Raw genomic sequence first — 24,021 nt, 5'->3', positions numbered from 1 at the left:
TTTTTGCGGCAGTGCAACTTCTTCTTCTTTTTTCTCCTCCACCTTCATCTTCTGCTTATTCTTCTCTGCCTCTTGGGATCTCATACCTTGTGCAGCTTCGTCAGCTCTTCCTCAAAGCTTTCTGTACTAGCCCGCAGACATGAATGAAGGGCTTGGATGCCTGTTGGTCATACAAAGCCTTATATATGCTCGATCTAAAACAAACAAGGTGACCATGACTATGACGTATTTATCATGAAGTATATCAAAGTTTATGCAAAATATAACAATGATAAATATGCTACAGTCATGCAGTTCAATCTTCTCTGCCTATAGAAACATATCATTTACCTTGATTTGTAATGTTGATGTTACCTCAATTTATAGTTTACTAAGTCTAAACATCGTGTCAATTTGTTTATCATTTTTCTTTTCTGCATTTTATATATCAGTCATTGTGCAAATCATGATAGGATATATCGTTCACATAGACAAAGCTCATAAAAGCTGAAAGTATTGTAGGATCGAGGCAATGAGCACTAGAGGGGGGTGAATAGTGCTTTTAAATAACGTCTTTGGAATTTTGAACGATTTTGAGATTCGTAAAGCAATCACACAAAAAACACAAAAATTTATCTTGGTTTGGTCTTCCTGACCTACATCCAGTCTTCAAGCAAAACCCGCTTGAGATTTTTGCTATCAACCTTGTATCACCACAAGAATATACAGACCAAATCTGGTCCCACTTTCAGTAAAACCTACTGAAAGCAAACAACTCCTTTAAACCAAGGAGTTCTTTCCTTTTACAGAAAAATGAAAGAATCAACTTACAATCAACCTACGAGCCCTTCTTATGAATACAAATGAATTGCAATTGGATTTTGAGGTTGTTGAAATACTCAACTCACAAACTCACTATCTTTCAAAGGAATTTGAGTGAAAAATTAGAGTAAAAATATCAAGTGAGTGAGAAAACGAATATGAGTGAAAAGCAAATAATAATTCAATGTAATTCGATTGGATTTCATGTTTTAGAGTGTGAAATGCACTCATATTTATAGTTGAAAGATTTCATATGTTAAAGGTATGAAGGGGTGTCAAAACAGTCACTTTTGAACGGTCAATTCGTTTGAAAAATCAAAAGACACGCTGTGAACACCCCAAATTTTTTAAAATATTGTAAATATTCTCTTTTTGCCCCTGACCCCATTTTCTGGGTAATTGAGTCACTTTTAAATCTAAATTCCATTTTATTTCTCAAAATTTACTGAAGTTAAATTCATTTTATATTTCTGACTCAATTTCGGATCCGGATACAGATAAAAGATCCAAATTTGAGCTTTGTTATCCAATCTTTAAATCAAATTCTCGAAATTTCCAAAATGACTTTTGAAAAGCTCAGACACTTCGTTCGATGTCCGTTTGGATCCATCATGTTATATTCCTCAATTCGAGGTTTAAAGCTCGAATATTTTTCTCAAAACCTGGGTCCAAACCCATTTTTTTTGGAGAAATTTTCTCAAAATAGCCTTGAAAACCTTCTTTAGTAAATATTTTCTCAAAAACACAAAAAAAATAGTTTAATCCTTGTTTTCTCGTAAATTTTAAGATTTTGTTCCAAAAATATCAAAAAATGTAGAAAATGAAACAAAAAAATAATAAAAATATAGGAAAGAAACAAAAAAATCGTTTTTTTTGAAAAACACCTTTTAACCCCCTCTTTGTAAAAACCCAAGAGTAAAGGGGGCCCCTTTCGTAAAAAAGTTTTTAGGGTTTTTCTTTGAAAGCTCTTCATAGGAAAAGAGGGTGAGGGCGCCCTCTCTCTCTCTCACCGACACCCCCTCTCTCGCCCAAAACTCTCCATGGCAAAACCCTCCATGTGTGACCTATCCCCCCAAAACCCTTCATCACCAACAACATTTCACTCCCCCATCCATCTTCAACGGATTCCTCATCTTCTAGAATCTCCCCTTTTCTCTTTAAAAAGGAGCGCAAGAGAAGTCTGAAGCATCCGCCTTCACCCCACCATGCTCCTGATTCCCCTTCTTCTTCTTCTTCTCCTGATATCTATTGTTTTCTTCCCAAGCAAGCCGAAGGAGGTCGGCTACCCCTGCAAAGATCTCAAGCAACCGGTAAGAGTCTTCTTTCTTTCTTTTCCCCTCTGTGATTTTGATTATTTTCTTTCAGTTTCCTGATTAATTTCCCCTTCCTTTTTTTATATATATCGTATTCTCTTTGATTTTCCATGAGTTTTCTTCCCATTTTCTTTCATGTTCCTCGATTTTAATTCTTTAAAAAAAAAAAGGGAGCACCGAGGATGGGATCGACCTGTATATAGCAGGATCAATCCACCCTTGTGCTACAACGATGGAATATACAGAATTCCCACATTTTTTTTACTTATATCTCTCATATGGATTCATTTCCCCAAGATCTAGATCTTTTGCTGTGATTTTGGACGTTATTTGTCCTAGGCCAATATTCAGCAACCTGTACGTTTAATGTGCGTGTTTACCTCCTCATTCATCATGGATTGTCATGCCGATTTCTTGAAGAATGGGTTACCAATATGCCGATGAAACCACTCCTATACCCTTGGTGCTAATGAAGAAATGATGACTCCGGGAGAGGTAAGTTCCAAATCAGACGTTGGTGATTCTGAATGAGAAGAGGAAATGTTATTTTCTCATTTTCCTTGTGATCTAGATTCAGGTAGTCTGCTATTAATCCAACATTTACAATAGCTTATTAGAAATCTCTATATTATTAGATCAATTCGTGGGTGAAACATTTCTATTTCCTTTTTTTTTCATCTCTCTGTTTCTTTTTCCTGTCATTGTGTCCTAGGTCTCATTTGGTTAGTTCTCTACTTAATTGTGTGTTAATGTGTAGAGTCACTCATTTGGATTATCTCACGTTTAGTGATCATTCTATAACAGTTCTGTTATTACAAATTTAGCAATATTCTTCTATCTTTTTTCCCTTTTAGTAGATAGAATCGAATGATGCCTTGCCTATTGAGTTTCCCTGTTAAGCTGCATGTAATGTTTATCTGTCTCTAACTCACTGAATCACACACTACACCATGAATCAACATCCACATAGATGGAAGTCACTACATCATCGATGCATAGAGACATTCAAAATCCATATCTGTATCCCCTGTTTCTGATCGGGTCTCTTTTGCGAAATTACATACTATATGTTTCACTATGGAGTGAATCATCTAATGTGGTCAGTTCTGAGGTGTAAACAGTATTGATGTGCATTATCCCTTCATCAGTCAATTGGCTAGTTATCAGCACATACAGAGTGATGATTTGCTTGAGCTCAATGAATTTGTGAATGACCCCATTCAACATGAAAAACCAAAGCAAAACCTAATTGTTGCAAAATAATGTGCGAGAATTACTAGAGCATGAACCTGGGAACATGAGAAGCCTGGCGGCAATTTCCCTTGAATCGCCCTGCAAGTACCAGAGTTTCAAGATCTCCACAAACGCCCAACAAGCACAATCAAGGAAGCATAACTTGTTTCATACAAAACCACGATTAAGCTCTTTTGAGATACACCTGAGCTCAAGATCACAACACATCAAGATCAGGGACTTGGGGAATTCAAACCTATCTGGTCATCTGGTACCTGAGCTAGGAAAGCTTGAGCATCTGCAATATTTGTGAGTTATTTCTTTTTTTCTCATTGCCCCTGCAATTTTTATCATGCCTTCATTTAGTGACTTGGTCATCTACACTTCTAAATTTTATACAGTTATGACTAGTGCCTGCAATATGTCTTTGTTGAGAACATTCCTGGATTTGATGTTCTAATTTTATATTATTGGCAGTTCACTTGTCTGTGATGTAGTTCTATCCATTAGGAAGAGTTATTTCCATTACTTAAAAAGTTTTTTTTCTTCTTCAGGTGGTTTTCTGCATGGAATTAAGGGAGTTTCTTATGTCGAATTATATTGAAATGAGTAACTACAAATTATAGTTTTTGTTTTCTGCCAAAGTTGTGGTCTTTCCAGGTTTGGAAGGTGCCTAATGACTAATCTTGTTTCTAGCATCTAACGGAATATGAGTATTGTACTTCATGAATGTTGGTAATGTTTTTCGATATGAGATCTTGTGCTTATGCTAGCACGGTGTCTTTACGCATGAATTTTTCTATGGGACAGATTGTGTTTCTTTGACCTTTCTATGTGTTTTCTGGATGTAGAGAACTTTACAAAAATAACATTTAGGGGACAATTCCATCTGAATTAGGTGATTTGAAGGGCCTAATGAGCTTGGACCTATATAACAACAACATTTCAGGGCCAATTCCTCCTTCACTGGGAAAATTAAAATCTCTCGTATTCCTATGTCTAAACAACAACCAATTAACTGGGAGAATCTCTAGGGAGCTTGCCAATATTCATAGCCTTAAAGTTGTAGATGTTTCTAGCAATAATCTGTGTAGAACAATTCCCACAAATGGTCCTTTTGAGCACATCCCCATGTATATCTTTTCTTCACAACATTGCTTTACCACTCATCCTGTTGGGTCTGTAACACCTTCATTTTATGTGTTAACCAAGATACCATTTCCTGTAGTATTCCCAATGACATTTTTGTTGTCCCATATCAGCAAAGCCCTTCACTTGTTAACACCATGTAGCACATCACCTTCTTCTGCAATTACACTCACCTTGTATATCTCTGCTGCACCTGTTACCTATAGCATCCATTGCACATAAGTTGTATATACCACGAACATATGTGTTGCATGTCTACCCAGCAAGCACATCTCGCTAGGGGCACGCATAACTCATCTCCATGTCCACCAAAGCATCTCACTACATACAACCGTGTTATTCCCTGCTTTCTTTTGGAAATTTTGTTTCAAACATGGCCTGCTGGATTGGTCTGATAAGTCGATTGGAAATGCCTTGATAGGCTAAAAGTATATGTTTCATGATTCAAAATCAGGTTTTGTTTTGCTAAACATCTGTTCCATTCTTTTCCTGCACATACTCCGCCACAACTAGTCATAATAGCAACTATCCCTCTGAAGCTGAAGGTAAATATCTTGATAAACCTGCTATTCTACCAACGAGCCTATTTCTAGTGTATCAAGTTCTCATCCTATCGTATATCATGTCATTGTTGCATTTATACAAAGTCATCCTTCATAACAATATACACCTAGAGGTCATCTCAATATATGTGACAACATTATATGGATAACCTGTGCATATCATTTAGGCACACATATCTCACAATGACACTGCTGTGATTATAGTGCCCATCGTCAGCCTTTAGCTATTGTACCCCCGTTGCTTTCACAACAACAATGCTTCAGCCACTGTTGCACATGTAGCTGCATCTTCAACATAGCTTACCTCCAATAAACCATCTGCATATCATTACCTATACATATTTCGCTTTCTGCACCATCTTCATCTACCACTCACCTTAAATATCATTATAGCTCATTTCTTGCTATCTCATTTTTTCCAAAATTCGACATATCATAATACATGCAGGGGATATCATAATTACATGTTTTGGGTCTTGACTGGCAATGTAAATCTGTATCATTTTTAAATAGTAGGTTCATGGGCCTTGTAACCTCATCCTCATTTTTAAATATATTCCCCTAAGGTACCTTCCATAAACATGATTAACATTTGTGTTGTTCCATTATCTTTTTCAAGTGCTAACCTTGTTTTGCAAGGAATATGTGGAAAATGTCATTACTTTGGAATTGTACTTTCAATTTTAAGTGTTGTAATAGTTAGATCTTAATGAGAATTTATATTTCGTGTTTTAGATAGAATGAATGAGCATGGTAAATATCATAAATTGCTCGTTTTCATGCTTTTTGCCTTTATTTCTCAAATTCTCACAATGGTTAAACACGAATGGCATGTGCACCATTTCGTAAGAGGTAATTAATCCTAAGTTGATGATTTACATCAATGGTCGTAGTCAGGATGTAAAGAAGACTTAGTATTCTTATCTTTTATAAAATAACACTAGATCCTTTTCAAAATTCATCATGTTTTCTTTAAATATTTTTTCCCTTTTATCAGAGTATAATTTAAAATTAATTCAATATATATACCAATGGCCATAGTCAGGGTATATTGAGAGTTAATTTCATTTTAAACTCTATAAAAGCACAAAAAAATATATTTTATTCTTCACTTTAATTTAAATGTGATTATTATATAATACATTCAATGACCATAGTCAGGGATGTATTATATCTTCAATCTCATTCTTAATCCATGTAAAGAATGAAATATGATTTCAAAATTCAATTTCAAAAATTATTTAAATTCATTCATCACTTAGGATAGAATTGCATCATATTTTCAAAATTCCTTTTAAAAAACCCAAGTGATTTTGAACATCTTTCTTCAAATTTCTATTTCAAATTTCAATTCTATCCCAATTTCAAAGTCCAATTTGACTTTGAAATTTCAAAATCCAATTTGACTTTGAAATTTCAAAATCATTTTATATTCAAACTCCAAAATTCCAATTCAAATTCGAAATTCAATTTCAAAGTTCAATTTAAACTTTGAAGTTTCTGATTCATCTTCTAATTCAAAATCAAGTTTTCTTCAAATTTTAAAATCAAAGTTGAGATTGATTCTGAATCTCAAAATCGAAATCTTCCTAAGTTTTAAATTCAATCTGGGTTTTCAAAACCCAGATCAATCTTTAAAAGTCCTATTTGAACTTTTCAGAATCCAAATCCAAAGTTAGATCCTAATCCCAACTTGGGTCTAGATTTCCAAGCATAATCTCCACTTTTGGATCTCAGGCTTCAGATCCAATCCCCATTGTAGGGTCCAGAGCCCAATCTTGTCTCGGATCTCGGATTTCAAATCCGAAATCCATTCCAAGATCTAGAATCCAATCTCATCTTGGATCTCAAGATTTCAGATCCAAAATTCATTCTAGGATCCAGATCCTAATTCTACCTTGGATCTCAGACCTTCATATCCAAAATCCATTCTAAGATCCAGATTCTAATTCTACCTTGGATCTCAGACCTTTAGATCCAAAATCCATTCTAGGATCGAGAACCCAACTTCACCTTGGATCTCAGACTTCAGATCCAACCTCCATTTAGGATCTAAAATCCAATTCCACCTTGGATCTCAAACTTCAGATCCAGCTTCCATCTTTGGATTCCAAATCTTAGATCCAATTCCATTTAAAATTCAGAATCCAATTTCATCTTGGATCCCAAAATTCAAAACTAATTCCCATTTTTCGGATTCTAAATCCAGAATTCAATTTTGATCTCAATTTAAAATCCAGACTTTGGATTCAAATTCCATCTTGAATTCCAACTTTCAAATCAATCACATTTCTCAATTCTATTTAGATTTCTCATATTTCATTCTGATTTTGAACTTCAAAGTTAGAATTCAATTCCATTTCATCTCTATTCTAATTCAAAGTCCATTTATGACTTTGAAATTTCCTTTCTTCTCCTTTTTTTTCTCAAATTTCAAAATCATATTTTTCAAAATCCAGATTTATTCTTTCCAAACTCTGATTATTCCAAAAACTTAGAAACTTTAAATCTTAAGTTCTAAGTTAGAAACCATTTCTTCACTCCTTTATTAGATTCATCTCAGAAACACTTGGATTTTTTTTTAAATCATTTTCAAAAAGAGCATACATCCCTACATTGCACAAGCATGATTCTTTGTGCATTTAATCTTAGAATAAATTCTTAGATAATTTCTTAGCAAAGCAAAAGACATGAATTCGACCCTTGGTTCAATTACCTCTGGTAAAGGTGCCAGGAACGGTCGAACCTCGTACCGACGAGCGAATCCCGTCTCCCAGTTTTCCCGCAATTATTTCAAAACGGAGGTGAGTTATTTTCTTAAAAAAATATCTTCAAAATTAAGGTCAAGTGAGATCCCGCAAAAGAGTTCCTCTCTCTCTTCTCTTTCTTTTCTCTTCTCTTCTCTCTTCTTTTCTGTCTTTTATTTTCTCCCTTCAAAAAGGAGGTAATAGGGGTCGGAAAGGAAAAAAGAAGGAAGAGAGAGAAACCACAAGAGAGGAAAAAATTTACGATGATCACACACGCCTTTTAAAATTTTAGGAAAAATGACAAAATTAGTCGACTGAAATCAAATATTAGCAAACTGACAGTTAGCATCGGTCGACTAATGTGTTTAACAGAGCCGTTTGAAAATCTGAAGTTTAAAACTTAGTAGACTAAAAAAAAAGTTAGTTGACTGATGAAATTCATCAGTAGATTGAAAAACCTTTCAGCCGACTGCTGCTAAATTTTGTGAAAACAAACATTCTGTCTGGTCGACTAAAAAACCCTTTATTCGATTGTTGCTAAATTTTTCAGAAAACAGACATTCTGTTCGGTCGACTAATTCAGAAAGTTAAAGTTTTAACTTAGAAAAAATTGGTGCGAAAAAGTTGGTCGACTGGTGACTCTGTTGGTCGACTAATAATCATAAAAAATTAAGTAAAGAGTTTTCTAAAACGATTTTTATGAAAGGTTCTTTTAGAAAAGTTTTTTTAAAGGCTTTTTAGGTGAAACAAAATTGAAATATGCACTCTAAGTAAGGCTCTTACAAGAATCTAAGACATTTAATGAAATTTATATTTATACACTACTCTTTATCAAATTCTTCAATTCTTGTCATCTTTCTTCATTGCCTTAGCTGAAATGCAGTTGATTCACTTGTTTATCATCAAAAGCTTGTACTTGAAGTATCATGTACGACTTCATTGTCGTAACAATCTCCCCCCTTTTTATGATGACAAAGTAGTCAAAGATGGAGCATTTAGAAGCATAGATGAAGATTTTACTCCCCCTATCAATATGCTGCAAAACATAAGAAGTTAGCACAATCAACGCATATATATCACATATTGATTATTTTGTATTTCCATCATTACTTCATGCATTTCTATTTCTTTTTCATGAATGCAATTTTCAATGCTTTCTCAAACAATTTCCATGTTTATTTTTTTCTCTCCCTTTGTCATTATCAAAAGGAGTAAGTGTAGTCATAGCATAAACAAAATGCAAATTCAAGTCCAAAATACTACAACCCAGAAATGATCAAAGTTCATGAAAAGAAAGGCTATAGTAACTGTAAACAAAGTTTAAGAGAAGTGGTGTTTGTTCATCTCTTTGAGTTCAACAATACCATTCTAAATTGACGAAAGTTGTTGAGTCACATTCTCACGAAAAGTGTGTTGATGTAGATCCAAAGCTTCTATTCATTGCAAAACTTCATCATGATGTTGATCAATAGTGACTTTCTTTCGTTTTACTTGTGATGGGGGTGTCATAGGAGATGGTGATGGTTCAGAGGATTCAGGAGATCCAAAATTTGCAGGAGGTAGATAGGTGAGTTTCATTCGTTTAAAAACAATTTGATCAAAGTATTCCTTTTGTTCAATATATTTTTTATTGGTTAGGGGTACTTTGAAATATTTGAAAATGCGGGTAAGAAGTCATCCATACGGAAGAAAGAGTTTTTGTTTCCATAATGTAGTAAAATATATGTTTACCCAATTCACAGAAATATTTCTAAATAAGAAATAAAGAGCAGTAGAAAGATCTATTGAAAAAATAATCAAACTTGATTTCAATGTCTCTAACAAGAAAGGAAATAAAACCAGTATCGTGATCGATTTGCAAATTTGTGTAAAACAAATGAGTTAAGAATGAATAATAATCACGATCGAAAGATGTATAAAAAACATGTGAAATCCCTGTAAACAATGCCTCAAGATCATATCGTAAATAAATGTGAAAAAAAACACTTCTATCGGGTAAGATGGGTAGGGGAGAAATAGATCCAAATGTATCATATAGAAGGGAATTTCTAAGTAGGCTAAGAGAAAATTCATGACGTCCTTTGCCTGTAGGTGTAGATGAAGAAGGGGAACCTTGTGGAGAGGCAGTTTTCTGATATGGCATCGTTGTCAAGAAATAAAATAAAATGGATGAACCTGTCAAAGGGAATCGGTGCCGCAAGGAATGGTTGGTCAACGAGGTCACAGAGAGAAACAGGTGGAGACACTGTTAATGTCGGCTTTCCAATGCTTTAAGAATGACGTCCGGTGAAAGGAAGATGTTGTCCGACATCGTGGAGGATAACCAATGTTGCAGAATCACTCTGTCGCGGCAAGAAGGTTCCAACGAGAAGGAGTGCGACCGGCAAGAGATTGAAATCTCCTAGGGATAATGGAAGACAATAGATATCTGCCGAAGAAAACTGGAGGGGCCTTCGTGCGATGCGAATAATGCTCCGTTGATTGCCGGGAAGGATATGATGGACAATAGGCCATCCACGATCACGTTCTCTGTTAGTGGCCAAATCAATTGGCAGAAGCAGTCCACCGGAAGAGGGATGCCAATCTTCCAAGGGTTTTAGGAAAGAGAGAAGAGCCGGTAGAGGGTGCAGCTGCTTTAGAGGAGAGGGAGTGGTTGATCGGCTTCTGAAGAGGAGAAAACACACAGGCGTAAAAAAATAACAATTGCCCTTTTAAATAAAACCAAGGGGTATCGGGTCCCTTCAATTTAAAAATTTAAAAATAACCATCAGTCGACTAGAATTTTATCGGTCTACTAAAAAATCCGATTTTGAGATTTTTTCAAAAAATAAAAAATTGTAAAACAAAATTATAAATCTAATAATGAGCAAATGCCTAGTTCTCTCCTAATTCTCATAAAATCTTTATTTTTAAGTGGTTTAGTGAGGATATCGGGATATTGTGCATTAGTGGGTATAAAATTTAAAGAAACATCCCCTTTTAACACATGATCCCGTAAGAAATGATGTCTCACTTCAATATGCTTAGTTCTTGAGTGTTAAACATGATTTTTCAAAAGATTTATAGAACTAGTGTTATCACAATAAATAGTTGTTGTGGAGTAATTCAAACCAAAATCTTTTAAGGTTTGTTTCATCCATAATACTTGTGAACATGCTAAACTAGCCGGTATATATTTTACTTCAGTTATTGAGAGTGACACTAATTTTGCTTTTTATTAAACCAAGAGACTAAAAAATGTCTTAAGAAATGACAAGTTCTACTAGTACTCTTGCGATCAGATTTGCTTTCAGCAAAATCTACATCACTATATGAAACTAAATCGAAGGAAGATGATTTAGGGTAAAACAAACCAAAATTTGAAGTATCTTTCAAGTATCAAAAAATTTGTTTTACTGCAATTAAGTAAGATTCCTTCGGATTAGCCTAAAATTTAGCATACATACAAACATTAAACATTATATCGGGTCGACTAGCAGTTAAGTATAATAGAGATCCAATCATACCTCTGTAGAGCTTATTATCTACATCTTTACCATTTTCATCTTTGTCAAGAGAAGTAGTTGTGCTCACAGGATTTCTTCTTGATTTTGAAGAGTCCATGCCAAATCTCTTAAGAAGTTCTTTTGTATACTTAGTCTGGTTGATAAAGATTTCTTCTTCAGTTTGCTTAGTTTGAAGTCCAAGAAAGTAGTTCAATTCACCCATCAAGCTCATTTCAAACTCTTCCTGCATAACTTTAGCAAATTCTTTACAAAGAGAATCATTAGTAGAATCAAATATTATGTTATTAATATAAATTTGCATAATAAGAATGTATGAATTAAAATTTTTAATAAATAGAGTGAAGTCTACTCGACTAATGGAAAAACCAGATTATTCTAGAAAATTTCATAGTCTTTCATACCATGCTCTTGGTACTTGTTTGAGTCCGTACAAAGCTCTTTTTAATTTATAGACTTTTTTTGGATGTTTCTCATTTTCAAAGCCTGGAGGTTGCTCTACTTAAACTTTTTCATTGATGTATTCATTTAAGAATGCACTCTTAACGTCAATTTGATATAATTTAAAATTCATATAACTAGCAAAAGCAAGCATCATACGGATTGACTCTAATCGAGCCACTGGTGCATAGATTTCATCAAAATCTATGCCTTCTTCTTGATTATAGCCTTGTGCTACTAGCCTTGCTATGTTTCGAATGACTTCGCCATTTTCGTCCAGCTTATTTCGAAAGACCCATCTTGTTTCAATTACCGGATGATCCTTTGGTCTATCAACTAGATCTCATACATCATTCTTAATAAATTGGTGAGTTCTTCGGACATGGCTAAAAGCTAAAATTCATCATCATAAGCCTCATTGATATTCTTTGGTTCTATTTTAGATATGAAAGCAATATTTGCAATATATTGCAATTGCCTTCTAGTTTGGACACCACTCTTTATTTCTCCAATAATCTGCTCATGTGGATGATTGGGAACTTCTTTACAAATCGCTGGAAGAGGAATATTTTCTTGAGAAGTGCTTTCTATCAAAGGTTCTTCTTGAAGTATGACTTCTTCTCATTCGCTTAGAGATATAACCTTATCACAATTCTCATCAAATGTAACATGTAAAGATTCTTCAATGCAAGAGGTTCTTTTATTAAAAACACGATAAGCTTTGCTTCTAGAAGAATATTCAAGAAACATTGCTTCGTTTGATTTTGAATCAAACTTATCAAGATTATCTTTGGTATTTAACAAGAAGCATTTACTACCAAAAAATTTAAAATATGAGATCTTTGGTATACGATTATAATATGATTCAAAACATATTTTATGTAAAAATGGTCGAAATAGATCTAAATGTAAAGTTCAAGAGGATGCCTTGTTGAAATTATATCTTTCGCTTTGAAAGAACTCTTGATTTATTTACCCATTTGGCAAGCATCACATAAGTGGTCCTTATATGGTATTTTAGGTAGGCCTCTAACAAGATCATTCTTGGATAACTTAGAAATTAATTTAAAGTTAACATGTCCAAGTCTCTTATGCCATAACCATTGAATTTCATTTGAAGCGATAAGACATTTTTCATTAAAATTGGGTAACTCATCTAAACGAAGTTCATATACATTATTCCTTCTTTTACCTTTAAAAATGATCTTTTTAGATTGAAAATCAGAAATTATGCATAAATCATGTTAAAAAAAATGAGAAAATCTTTATCATATAATTGACTAATGGATAATAAATTATGCATTAAATCATCTACTAAAATAATATTTTCTATCAAGGAAAATTTTGGATTACCAATGTTACCAATACCGATTACTTTTCCCTTGTTATTGTCACCAAAGGTGACAGTTCCTCCATCCTTACTTTGGAAGGTGAAAAATAACTCCGGCCATCCAGTCATATGTTTGGAACAACCGCTGTCCAAGATCCATTTGCTCCTTATTTTGTATACCTACAACAAAATTGGAAGACAAAGCATTTGACCTCCTTCTATTTTCGGGTCCATGAGAGTTAGTCTTAGGAACCCATATCCATTTGGATTTTGGTTTCCTTTGAGAATAAGTATTTTTTCTATAAAAAGATTTAGCATTTCTAGAGTAATCATGTCTAGGCTTATAAGCTTTATAAGTATCATGATTAAATGCATTTCTATTATAACTAGAAAATTGAGTTCTTTGAATCAATGATTGATAATTTTATCTTCGATTCTTCACCATATAGTTTGGTCTATTTTGAGTATCAAAGAAGCTATATCTCAATCCGGTTTTATTAACCGAGCATCTTTGAGAACCAAGAAGTCTTTCTAGATTATCTTGGTCATTAGTGAACTTAGTCACTATAAAAAGAAGATCATTTGATTTTTCTTTCAAACTTGATATTTCTTCTTGTAAGATATTAGTTCTAATTCCAATTTCTTTTATCTTAGATGCTTGACAAGAGTTTTCCTTCTTGAGATCTTCTATCTCTTGAAGTAACAATTTATTTTGAGAGTCAATAGTTGAATTTTCAATTTTTAACTCTTTGTTTTTAGAACTTATACTCTCAAATTTAGCATATAATTCATTAAATGCTTCTAATAAATCATCATACTCAAATTGACTTACCGAGTCTTCTTATACTACAAAGCACATATTGGTGACTTTTTCATTAGATTCCTCGTCGGCGGAGGAATCACTATCATCCCAACTTGCTTGAAATACCTTTTTCTTCTTGAATTGGTCTTTGGGCTTGATTTTGCGAAGAGGACAATCTTTCTTGATGTGTCATGCCTTTTTGCAGTTAAAGCACTTCACTTCATTAGGATTGGAAGAATCCGTTTTCTTTACCTTTCTCTGAAATCTTTTCTTTTTGATGAATATTTTGAATTGCCTTCTGATGAGGGCAATATCATCATCTTCTTCTGAATCTTCAGAGTAAAAAATGGCCTTGAAAGCAAGAGATTTCTTCTTGGGTTCTTCTTCTTGTCTATCATGAAGTTGGACTTCATATGTCATTAAGTTACCAACCAAATCTTCAAGAGAAAACATGTTTAAATCATTTGCTTCCTCTAATGCCATGGTTTTTCTCTCACATTCAGGAGTTCAACACCTTAGGATTTTTCTAACTAAATCCACTTGTGAATATTCTTTTTCAAGGGATTTTAGAGTGTTGGTAATATCGATCATTCTTGTTACCATGTCCGATGTAATTTTAGATTCCTTTACCTTTGACGTACCTTCATGAGTAACGAGAAGAGTATGCCAAATTTTATTTGCTGTAGAACATTACGAGATGTGATTGAACTCTACCTTGTCCACAAACTCGTCGGGTAGACCTTAAGGTGCGCCTTCCTCCCCGTCTCTACTTTTCGATTTTTATTTTTACTGTTTTTTAGAAAAAGAAATAAAGAAAATAAATCTAGGTCAGTTTTCTTTTGTATTTTGGTTTGAGTTTTTGATGTCATGTTATTTATCATCTAGAGTTAGTTTTCAAGGTCTGAACATTTTCTTGTCAGAGTTTTTGTTGAGTCTTGAGTCATCCAGGTCGAAAAACTTAACTAAAAAGGCCATCAGGTAAGTTTAGATTTGTAAAACCTGTCTGTATTAGTTAGTTTAATTGTTTGTTTTGATATTTTCATTGATTAGATTAGTTTTAGGTTAGTTTTAGATTAGATCTGATTTTCTTTTATATCAGATTTATGTTTTCTATAAAATAAAAATAGATTAAATTAGGTTTTAACGATTTTCATGATTTTCAGTTTTAAATAAAATCGTTAGATATAGTTTTTTTTTTTATTATTTTTGTTATTTTCAGTCCAGATTATGTTAGATCTAGGTTAGATTAATTTAGATTAGTTTATGTATATTTGGTATTTCATAAATTTAGTTAATTAGGTTTCTTCTTAATAGCTGATTAGGATTTTGTAGTCTTTTTAGTTTTCTTTTATTTTTGGTAGTTAGATTTAAGTATTTCCTATTTATTTTCATTACTAGGTTATTTATTTATTGACTATTTCTTGTTCTTGATTGTTTTAGTTGCTTTAATTAGTTTTTATTCAATTTATTATTTGTTTTGATTAATTAATAGTTAGATAGAATAAATTAATTGGTTTTAATTCAGCCAAATAGATTAGAATTAATTTTTGTTCTTCATGAGTAGTTGATTGTAAATTGTAATTCTAAAATTTAATGTTAGAACCTAGTTAGTTATTTAACCATGCTATTTACTAATTATCATCTTTAATTAGTAGAATAATCAGCTGAATTAGATTATCGGTAAGTGTTATTTATGTTTTTAATCATTAATTTTAATTCACGTCAATTTTTTGTTTCTTTTACATTAATTAAATCAACATTAGTTAGTTAGATTTCATTAGATTAGTTTAATTAAGGTTTAGTTTAAATTAAAAATAGATTAGCCATTTTTTTTTCGATTATCATTTTTCTCTAATAGAATAGAATAGTTAATCTTTATTTTTTTGTTTTTAGACTAATCATAGTTTCTATAGTTTAATGTTAGTTTAGTTTTAAATCTATTCGCGTTATTTAGTTTTGGTTTTACTTCAGATTTGATTTTATCTTGCATAGTTTATTAAATACATAGCTACCAATTTCCTGTTTTCATTTTTAGCTGCATAGTTAATTAGATTAGAAAGTTAGGGTAGTTTCTTTATTTCCAAGTTATTATTTGAATTCTGTATAGATTAGTTAGTGTTAGATTTTTGTTGATTAGTTTATTTGTTTGTTAATCTGTTATTTATTCTTGTTATTTATTTAGTATATTAGTGAATTCTTCAATTATTGTTATTCGGTTAACTTTCTTGAGTAGTGTAAGTTAGTTAATTAGAATCTTGAATTTCAGATAGATATTTCTTGTGTAGTTAGATTAGTTCATTTGCTCTTTTACTTCTTGATAATTTTATGTTAAGTTAGTTAGGCTCTTTTAATTCTTATTATTTATTCATGTTAGACTAGTTATTATTAATCATTAATTGCATTAGTTGGATTGAATTAGTTTATTTGTTCTTGGTTGATAGGTAGTGTAGATAATTAATTCTTTATTGTTTCTTTAATCCATGCCATTTTAATTGTTAATTAGATTAATTATTTGTTTATTTGATTTTCATTTGCTTAATTATATAGAATAGGGTAGTATAGTTTTTCTTTATTTTATTTTACAACTCCATGTATTTGCTTCAGAATAAGGAGGAGGGTGGGCTGAGGTGGATGTAAAAGAATATGGTCATAAAGCTCCCTGAATTTTGTTAGAGGGTCTAAGCTTAGCTTAGAATTTTTATTATTTTTGTCCCTTTTGTTTTAGTTAGCATTGTAATTAAAGAATAGTGTAATTTCCTTTTCAAGGTATTAATAAAGTCAATTCTTTTGTGAATTGTTATGCCTAAGTTTTGTTTCCTGAGGAGACGATCCAACTTGCTACTCTGTAGTGAGTACTAAAACTGGTTTTAAAATTATCATTTGGTGCGCAATTATTGGTTTAAAAATACTATTTTAAAAATTACATCAAATTTTTGGCATCGTTGTCGAAGAACGGTGTAAGGCATAAGTTCACTTCTTGCTTTATTAATATCTGTGTTGGTTAGTTCGTATATAGATAGTTAGTATATGTTTGAACATTGTTAGTACATATAGGTTCACTTTCTTTTGTGTTTTGTGATTAGATTCTTTTGTTAGATTAGGTTCATTGTGTATACCCGGACCAGACACTAGTGTATACAAGGGCGTAGGACTTTAGGTAATTTGTTGCATCCCTTTGTCGATGATCCTGAGAGAATAATCCATTCTTCTCAAGGTCGATGAGAGATGGGTGATATGACGTTCGTTGCTCCCACACGTCCTCTGAGGGCATACTTCTTACCTAGAGAGTACACCCATGCATCTTGCATCAGAAGACCTACTCTAGGGGTGCCACAATATGAGACTAAGGCCAATGTGATTCAGATGTTACCCTCTTTTTTTGGCCTTAGTCACAAAGATCCTTATAGTCACTTAGATGAGTTCCTCGAAATATGTTCTACAATGAAAATCTAAAATTTCAGGGATGATGCTTTAAAATTGAGCCTATTCTCATTTTCATTGAAGGACAAGGCCAAGTATTGGTCAAAGTCCTTAGATACCATAAAAATAGGACCATGAGATCAAATTCAACAAAACTTCTTAAAGAAGTATTTTTTCATAGGTTATACCAACCAATTAAGGCGAGCCATTACTAGCTTCTTAGAGCTAGAGGCGAGCAATTTCATGAGATCTGGGAGAAAATTTGAGATCCCCTTAGGAAATGTCTCCATCACCAGGTGTCGAGATGACAATTAGTCCAATGCTTTTATGACATTCTATCTAAACGGAATCGTCAGATGATCAACTCTTCTTGTGGGGCACATTCATGTTAAAGAGCAAAGATGAGACCTTATAGTTGTTTGATATATTAAGCAAAAAATCTTTACATCATGCCTCTAGCTCTCATACCGAGAGAACCATACTAGGGATTGTCAAGAAAGGTGGTGCCCTGGAGATTGGTGAAACTGCTAAGTTAAGGAACAAAGTAAATTTGATTAGTCAGAAGCTCAACCAACTTCTTGCGGGCCCATCACCCACTCATACAGTGTGTGCTCTCTGTGCTAGTTTGGTACATGTTGTTACTAAGTTCCCTTCGGCATTTCAGTATCCTGAATTTATTCAAGAACAAGTTCAGGTTGCTGAGGAGTTTGCCAAACCTATGAATGATCCATATTCTTCTACGTATAATCCGGGCTGACGAAATCATCCTAAATTTTCGTAGAGAAATAGGATTTAAGCAACAATCATATACAATATGTATAGAGTAAGAGTAGAATTAGATTGTTTATTTTCTTTTCATTTTTTGTTTTCTTTTAATTAAATTGTCATACAGACATGATTTAATCTTTTGTGCGTTAGTGTTATGCGTTACCGATTATAGGACATAGGGCACTTTTATAGGAGCGTATCATGTGCCAGACTAACAAGAAATCAAACATTCGTATATGCATGGTGGTGGTACAAGGACTCGACGATAATCAACTCAAATTGCTCTGCGTATCAACAAGTTGTATCTTTCCTTCCTCCCATATTTATTTCTTTTATGTTCTTAGGTATGTATCAGCATCTACATGTTTAAATTATTGTATGCCAATAGGGACAATGTCATTCAGACATGGGAGAGGGTATGAGATGCACACCTTAAATTTTTTTTCTGTCCATGTATTTGTTAAAAACTCATAAAAATTAGGCTTTTGAGAAATAAATTTAGCAAATATGAAGGATTTTACATAATCTGACATTTTAGAGATTGTTAAGCCCCATGTAATTTTTTTTGTTGAAACTAATATAAAAGGAATGGTTATTTATGTGGATTTCAAAGAAAAGACTGTATATGAATGTTAGAGTTTGTTTTGAATCACACATATGAATATGCACAGTCTTCTTTTAAAAAACTAAGCAAATAAAAAATATAAAAAAATAAGAGATTTAAAGAAAAAAAGCATACGTTTAGTTTGTTTGATGTCTTGGTTGTTCCTTAATAGCTGGGTTGAGACACGAGCTAAAGTGTTTACCTCTCGGGTTGAAAACGATAACCAAGGAGATCACTTACTTGTCTAGTCGACATCTGTGACCTATTTGGTTTGAGCAAGTAGAGCCTGAGGGGTGTTTTACACCTGGTGTCCTAAGGTCGCCTGGCTTGGGAGTCACTGGCGCAAAGTTTGCTACATGGGTCATGAAAACCTAAATATTGAAATAGTGCCCAACTGAAAAAAAAAAGTGAAAAATTGAAAACAAAAAGAAAGAAAAATATTAATAGGGGCTTAATAAAAAATTCATTGCTTAGAAATAATTATGAAAAAACTATGCAAAAAACATACAAGTGATGATATATGGGCAATCACATTATTGTACTTGATTTTCTAAGAAAAAAACATATATAATTACAAATTTTAGAAAAGTTAAAGCAAAAGTTTTTCTACTGTGGAGGCATGCTAAACTCTAAATATGTTGTGAGAATGTAGGTTCATGAAATATTTTTTTAAACTAATTTCCTAATTGCTTAATGGCTTTTGAAATTTTTTACATATGCATGACAAAGATGTTTGTGGATAGCATCACTGCTAACCCTCACGAGACCTTACTTGTCCATTGAGGTGACCCAGGGGTTTAAAAGGCTTGTTGCATATGCCAAATGCAATTATGATTCCAACAAAACTGAGTTAGGATTTGTATATTATTTGCTTTAAATTTATCTATTATTTATTTCTAATTTCTTAGCATAGTAATTTAGATTTAATATCTTGGGGACTAGCAAACAAATAAGCCTGGGGGCATTTGATAATGCATGAAATGCATATCATATTATCATAAAATCATGTAATTATATAAACTTTTATAGCTTAAACACTCATGTTTAAGTTGTTTTAGGTGTGATGGAGTTTTGGTTCGAATTTCATCAAAATCTGAGTTAAAACAAAGAAATTAGAGCAATTTTTGAGAAATAAGATCTATATTGATGTGAAATGGATCTAGATCCAATCCAAAACTATACAAATGGACCTTCAGATCTGATCCATATTCCAATTAAACTTAGCTCCATAGATCTAACATGAAAAATACCGAAAATCCCTCCAAGAATTGGCATAGGTTGTTTTTAGGAATTTTAGAACGTTTTAGGTACTATTTTATAAATAGTTATAAATAGGCTTGTTTTTTAAATTTATAAAATTATATCTTTATAAATATGGGACATCCAACATTGAGAACATGTCTTTGCCTAGGGTTTCATGCCAGCCTCCATACCTATTTCTTCTTTTTCTTCTTCTTCTCCGCCTCTTGGCCGAGTTCCTCTCTTCTTCCCTCTTATGATTTCAAACTGTACCATAATATTTTTCACTGTTTCTTTTCTTATTTTCGTTGTTTGTTTTGTGTATTGTTGCAGGTACCCATGATTAAAACCTTCAACTTTGGATTTGGTACGAACCTTCATGATCAAAATCCAAGAAATCTCCCCCTACAACAAATAGATGTCATTTCTTCCTCCACCAATCTTCCCCTTTTGTCAACTCAGATTTCGGGCGTGCTGCAGCCAAAAACACAATTTTAGCAACAAGAAGATGTTCATGGCGTGAGATCTGAGGTATAAGTCTGCTCTTTTCTACCCCCAAACTAGTCGGGCAGCCCTTGAGGTGCGCCTTCCTCCCCCTCTCTACTTTTCGATTTTTATTTTTACTTTTTTTTTTAGAAAAAAGAAATAAAGAAATAAAGAAATAAAGAAAATAAATCTTGGCCATTTTTCTTTTGCGTTTCGCTTTGGGTTTTTGATATGTTGTGTTATTTGTCGTCTAGAGTCAGTTTTCAAGGTCTGATCATTTTTTTGTCAGAGTTTTTGTCAAGTCTTGAGTCATTCGGGTCAAAAAACTTAACCTAAAAGGCCCGTCGGTTAAGTTTGGATTTGTAAAACGTGTTTGTATTAGTATGTTTAATAGTTTATTTTTATATTCTCATTGATTAGATTAGTTTTAGTTTAGTGTTAGATTAAATCTGATTTTCTTTTATTTCAGATTTATGTTTTTTATAAAATAAAAATAGATTGAATTCAGTTTTATCAATTTTCATGATTTTCAGGCATAGTTTTCTGTTTTAAATAAAATCATTAGATATAGTTTAGTTCTTTTTATTACTTTTGTTTTTTTAGTCCATATTAGGTTAGATTAATTTAGATTAGTTTCTGTATATTCAGTATTTCATAAATTTAATTAGTTAGGTTTCTTTTTAATAGCCGATTAGGGTTTTGTAGTCTTTTTAGTATTCTTTTATTTTTGGTAGTTAGATCTGAGTATTTCCTATTTATTTTCATTACTAGGTTATTTATTCATTGATTAATTATTGTTCTTGATTATTTTAGTTGCTTTAATTAGTTTTTATTCAATTTATGGTTAGTTTAGATTAATCAATAGTTAGGTAGAATAAATTAATTAGTTCTAATTCAGCCAAATAGATTAGAATTAATTTTTGTTCTTTATCAGTAGTTGATTGTTAACTGTAATTCTAGAATTTAATGTTAGAACCTTGTTGGATATTTAATCATGCTATTTATTAATCATCGTCTTTAATTAGTAGAATAATCAGCCAAATTAGATTTTTGGTAATCGTTATTTATATTTTAATCATTAAATTTAATTCACATCAATTTCTATTTGTTTTACATTAATTAAATCAGTATTAGTTAGTTAGATTTCAATAAATTTGTTTAATTAAGATTTAGTTTAGAATCTTTAGATTAAAAATAGATTAGCCGATTTTTTTCTGATTATCGTTTTTCTCTAATAGAATAGAATAGTTAATATTTATTTTTTTGTTTTTAGACTAATCATAGTTTCTATAGTTTAATGTTAGTTTAGTTTTAAATCGATTCACGTTATTTAGTTTTGGTTTTAATTTAGATTTTATTTTGTTTTGGATAGTTTATTAAATACATAGTTGTCGATTTCTTGTTTTCATTTTTAGTTGCATAGTTAATTATATTAGAAAGTTTGGGTAGTTTCTTTATTTTCAGGTTGTTATTTGAATTCGGTACACATCAGTTAGTGTTAGATTTTTGTTGATTAGTTTATAAGTTTGTTTGTTAATCTGTTATTTATTTAGTATATTAGTTCATTCTTGAGTTATTGTTATTCAGTTAGCTTTCTTGATTAGTGTAAGTTAGTTAATTAGAATCTTGAATTTCAGTTAGATATTTCTTGTGTAGTTAGATTAGTTTATTAGTTCTTTTACTTCTTGATAATTTTATGTTAAGTTAGTTAGGCTCTTTTTATTCTTGTTATTTATTCAAGTTAGACCAGTTATTATTAATCATTAATTGCATTAGTTGGATTGAATTAGTTTATTTTTTTTAGTCGATAGGTAGTGTAGATAATTAATTCTTTATTATTGCTTTAATCTCAGTCATTTTAATTGTTAGTTAGATTAATTAATTTGTTTATTAATATTCATTTGCTTAATTGTTTAGAATAGGGTAGTATAGTTTTTCTTTATTTTATTTTACAGGTCTCTATATCTGCGTTAGAATAAGGAGGAGGGTGGGCTGAGGTGGATGTAAAAGAATATGGTCTTAAAGTTTTCTAGATTTTGTTAGAGGGCTCAAGCTTTGTTTAAATTTTTTATTATTTTTGTCCATTTTATTTTAGTTAACATTGTAATTAAAGAATAGTGTAATTGTCTTTTCGAGGTATTAATAAAGTAAGCTCTTTTGTGAATTGTTAAGCCTAAGTTTCATTCCTTGAGGAAATGATTCGACTTGCTACTTTGCAACGAGTACAAGAAGTGGTTTTAAAATTATCATTTGGTGCACAATTTTTTGTTTAAAAATATTGTTTTCAAAATCGCATAACTTTGATTTATAAGTATCATCCAATAGTTCTTTGATCTTGGGGTCATTTGGTAATCAGACTTTAGACTTCATGCATCCACAAGCTTTCATCCTCTTTCAACTGATAGGAGGCATTTTCTAGCTACGAAAGTGTTGCGGTCTTTCCTAGCAACCTGCCCCGAATCTCATGTCGTGGCTCACCATAATAAGTGCACGGTGGCTCACAGTCACGTGGTAGCACTCTAACTGTTTTGTGCACACAGGCGCTATGCAGAAGCTGCGCACACAGGCGCTATGTAGAAGCAACTCACGCAGGCTCAACGCATGCACGTAGACGCTACATGTAGATCGTGCTCACACATGCAAGTTCGCATACACTGACGCTAGCCGCAACAACAGATTGTCAGTTGCTACAGAGAGTGACGTGCTTGTCCTACACAACAATACCTACACGGCCAGTGAAATCAATCTATGGAGAATCAACTAAGTCAAGATGTGAATGCACTCAGCTGATCTTTATTTGTCAACGGAGTGAGCTGGATCTGGCTCAACACACGTCGGGTGCTCAAGAGTTGGAACAAGATCCTGTTGATGAAGAGCTGGTGTACGGTAGCAGATGCTCAGCACAGATGCGCACAACGTACAGACATAGGCCGATCGGCCATCTCTACAACTGCTAAGCACAGTAATGTTGATTGAATCTCTAGATCGTCAATTCAACCTATTTACGAGTTATTTTCCCTTAGCTTCAGACAAATATTAGGCGATCTAGAGTCTAGAGACTCTCGGATGCGCCCTGGAGCTTGTGCAAAGGCCACGCCCTATGCTGCGGTCTGTTGTGACTCACTAGGCGGCTACGGCAGTAGTGATTGATGCTGCGACGTCTCAGGCCAACTTCTTCAATGCTCCAGAGTAGTGCAGTTGCACATGGTTGCTGCGATCATCCGAGGATAAGTAGAGGGAAGCGATCTAAGAAGATCGGATAGGATGAAGAGGATAGAAGACGGAAGGAAGAAGGAAATGAGGTGAGAATCTCTCTAGGAAATTCAAGATTTTTTCAAAAGAGTTGAATCCTCTTAAGAGGCCAATCTCCAAAACCTGGAGCCAGAGGAATTTCTTATTTCATTCATGACATGATGAATTTACACTTTGTTTGCACTATTTATATTGCATTACACTTGCTTGGCGCATCCTACCTGTTGGGACCACGCCAATCGTGTTGATCTTCACATTTTAGCACACGTGCTGGCCGGACAATATGTTGATGCTTCTGGCGCTCGTGTGCTAAAATCTTCTCCCGTGGCTAGGTGCTGGTGCAAGCTCGTGCTCGTGCTGACTTGGTGTC

The 24,021-nt window shown here is 32.9% G+C and overlaps 1 long non-coding RNA gene across 1 annotated transcript; it reads left to right on the top strand.

The window, feature by feature from the left end:
• The first annotated feature begins 3,410 nt into the window (after positions 1–3,410).
• Positions 3,411–23,779, top strand: LOC149815976 (uncharacterized). The gene is made up of 3 exons (XR_016428009.1): positions 3,411–3,656; positions 20,247–20,444; positions 22,940–23,779. It is a non-coding gene; the product is annotated as an uncharacterized LOC149815976 (long non-coding RNA).
• The last annotated feature ends 242 nt before the right edge of the window (positions 23,780–24,021 follow it).

The sequence above is a fragment of the Nuphar pumila genome, chromosome 15, assembly GCF_984573655.1.
Source record: "Nuphar pumila chromosome 15, dmNupPumi1.hap1.1, whole genome shotgun sequence".
Classification (NCBI taxonomy): Eukaryota; Viridiplantae; Streptophyta; class Magnoliopsida; order Nymphaeales; family Nymphaeaceae; genus Nuphar; species Nuphar pumila.
Note: the sequence above shows the minus strand (reverse complement) of the source record. Positions and strands in the feature narration are given on the sequence as shown.